The 2,500-nt window shown below is 44.7% G+C and overlaps 2 non-coding genes and 9 pseudogenes across 2 annotated transcripts; all 11 read right to left on the minus strand.

Moving 5' to 3' along the window:
* Positions 1–150: 150 nt before the first annotated feature.
* Positions 151–269, minus strand: LOC142121760 (5S ribosomal RNA; annotated as a pseudogene).
* Positions 270–361: 92 nt separating this feature from the next.
* LOC142121770 (5S ribosomal RNA) lies at positions 362–480 on the minus strand (annotated as a pseudogene).
* Positions 481–572: 92 nt separating this feature from the next.
* LOC142121762 (5S ribosomal RNA) lies at positions 573–690 on the minus strand (annotated as a pseudogene).
* A 77-nt stretch (positions 691–767) lies between these two features.
* LOC142121741 (5S ribosomal RNA) lies at positions 768–886 on the minus strand. The gene has a single exon (XR_012683990.1). It is a non-coding gene; the product is annotated as a 5S ribosomal RNA (ribosomal RNA).
* A 90-nt stretch (positions 887–976) lies between these two features.
* On the minus strand, positions 977–1,094 carry LOC142121775 (5S ribosomal RNA; annotated as a pseudogene).
* A 91-nt stretch (positions 1,095–1,185) lies between these two features.
* LOC142121745 (5S ribosomal RNA) lies at positions 1,186–1,303 on the minus strand (annotated as a pseudogene).
* A 78-nt stretch (positions 1,304–1,381) lies between these two features.
* LOC142121761 (5S ribosomal RNA) lies at positions 1,382–1,500 on the minus strand (annotated as a pseudogene).
* Positions 1,501–1,590: 90 nt separating this feature from the next.
* Positions 1,591–1,708, minus strand: LOC142121759 (5S ribosomal RNA; annotated as a pseudogene).
* Positions 1,709–2,010: 302 nt separating this feature from the next.
* Positions 2,011–2,128, minus strand: LOC142121782 (5S ribosomal RNA; annotated as a pseudogene).
* Positions 2,129–2,218: 90 nt separating this feature from the next.
* Positions 2,219–2,337, minus strand: LOC142121729 (5S ribosomal RNA). The gene has a single exon (XR_012683989.1). It is a non-coding gene; the product is annotated as a 5S ribosomal RNA (ribosomal RNA).
* A 98-nt stretch (positions 2,338–2,435) lies between these two features.
* Positions 2,436–2,500, minus strand: part of LOC142121750 (5S ribosomal RNA) — a 119-nt pseudogene continuing 54 nt past the window's right edge.

Consider the following 2,500-nt stretch of genomic DNA (forward strand, 5'->3'; position numbering starts at 1 on the left):
ACCCTGCTTAGCTTCCAAGATCAGATGAGCTTGGGCATGTTCACTGTGGTTTACTGTAGGTATTGCTTGCCTACTGACCAACATCTCTTATACATCTCAACACCAGCATTGAAGGAAGCAGGAACAAGAGAGAAAAAAAAAAAAAAAAAAAACCCACAGCACCTGGTATTCCCAGGTGCTCTCCCATCCAAGTACTAACCAGGCCCGGCCCTGCTTAGCTTTCAAGATTAAATGAGATTGGACTTGTTCAGGGTTGTGTGGCTGTAGGTATAGCATGCTTACTGACCTACATCTCTTATACAACTCAACACCGGCTTTGAAGAAAGCAAAAACAAGAGAGAGAAAAAAACAAAAAAAATAAAATGTACAGCACCTGTTATTCCTAGGTGGTCTCCCATCGAAGTACTGACCAGGCGCGGCCCTGCTTAGCTTCCAAGATCAGACGAGATTGATCTTGTTCAGGGTGGTGTGGCTGTAGGTACTGCTTGCTTACTGACCTACATCTCTTATACATCTCAACACCAGCATTGAAGGAAGCAGGAACAAGAGAGAAAAAAAAAACGAAAAAAGAAAACCTACAGCACCTGGTAATCCCAGGTGCTCTCCCATCCAAGTACAAACCAGGCCCGGCGCTGCTTAGCTTCCAAGATCAGATGAGATTAGGCATGTTCAGGGTGGTTTACTGTAGGTATTGCTTTCCTACTGACCTACATCTCTTTTACATCTCAACATCGGCATTGAAGGAAGCAGGAACAAGAGAGAAAAAAAACCTACAGCACCTGGTATTCCCAGGTGGTCTCCCATCCAAGTGCTAACCAGGCCCAACCCTGCTTAGCTTCCAAGATCAGATGAGTTTTGGCTTGTTCAGGGTGGTATGGCTGTAGGTATTGCTTGCCTACTGACCTACATCTGTTATACATCTCAACACCAGCATTGAAGGAAGCAGGAACAAGAGAAAAAGAAAACAAAAAAAACAAACCTACAGCACCTGGTATTCCCAGGTGCTTTCCCATCCAAGTACTAACCAGGCCTGGCCCTGCTTAGCTTCCAGGATCAGATGAGATTAGGCATGTTCAGAGTGGTTTATTGTAGGTATTGCTTGCCTACTGACCAACATCTCTTATACATTTCAACACCAGCATTGAAGGAAGCAGGAACAAGAGAGAAAAAAAAACGAAAAAAAAAAACCTACAGCACCTGGTATTCCCAGGTGCTCTCCCATCCAAGTACTAACCAGGCCCAGCCCTGCTTAGCTTCCAAGATCACAGAAGATTGGGCATGTTCAGGGTGGTTGACAGTAGGTATTGCCTGCCTACTGACATACATCTCTTATACATCTCAACACCAGCAATGAAGGAAGCAGGAACAAGCGAGAAAAAAAAACCAACAGCACCTGGTATTCCCAGGTGGTTTCCCATCCAAGTACTTACCAGGCCTGGCCCTGCTTAGCTTCCAAGATCAAACGAGATTAGGCTTGTTCAGGGTGGTGAGACTGTACTTATTGCTTGCTTACTGACCTACATCTCTTATACATCTCAACACCGGCATTTAAGAAAGCAAGAACAAGAGAGAAAAAAAAACGAAAAAAAAAACCTACAGCACCTGGTATTCCCAGGTGGTCTCCCATCCATGCACTAACCAAGCCCAGCCCTGCTTAGCTTTCAAGATCAGACAAGATTGGGCTTATTCAGGGTGGTGTGCTGTAGGTATTGTTTGCCTACTGACCTACATCTCTTATACATCTCAACACCAGCATTGAAGGAAGCAGGAACAAGAGAGAATAAAAAAAGGAAAAAAAAAAAACCTTCTGCACCTGGTATCCCCAGGTTGTCTCCCATGCAAGTACTAACCAGGGCCGGCTCTGCTTAACTTCCAGGATCAGACAAGATTGAGCTTGTTCAGGGTGGTGTGGCTGTAGGTATTGCTTGCCTACTGACCTACATCTCTTATACATCTCAACACCAGTATTGAAGGAAGCAGGAACAAGAGAGAAAAAAAAATGAATAAAAAAACCTACAGCACCTGGTATTGCCCGGTGGTCTCCCATCTAAGTACTAACCAGGTGCGGCCCTGCATAACTTCCAAGATCAGATGAGATTGGGCATGTTCAGGGTTGTTGACAGTAGGTATTGCTTGGTTACTGACATACATCTCTTATACATCTCAACACCAGCATTGAAGGAAGCAGGAACAAGAGAGAAAAAAAAATGAAAAAAAAAACCTACAGCACCTGGTATTCCCAGGTGGTCTCCCATCCAAGTACTAACCAGGCCTGGCCCTGCTTAGCTTCCAAGATCAGATGAGTTTGGGCTTGTTCAGGGTGGTATGGCTGTAGGTACTGTTTGCCTACTGGCCTACTGACATACATCTCTTATACATCTCAACACCAGCATTGAAGGAAGCAGGAACAAAAGAGAAAAAAAACGAAAAAAAAAAACCTACAGCACCTGGTATTTCCAGGTGGTCTTCCATCCAAGTACTAACCAGGCCCAGCGCTGCT

The sequence above is a fragment of the Mixophyes fleayi genome, unplaced genomic scaffold, assembly GCF_038048845.1.
Source record: "Mixophyes fleayi isolate aMixFle1 unplaced genomic scaffold, aMixFle1.hap1 Scaffold_2172, whole genome shotgun sequence".
NCBI classification, from domain to species: domain Eukaryota; kingdom Metazoa; phylum Chordata; class Amphibia; order Anura; family Limnodynastidae; genus Mixophyes; species Mixophyes fleayi.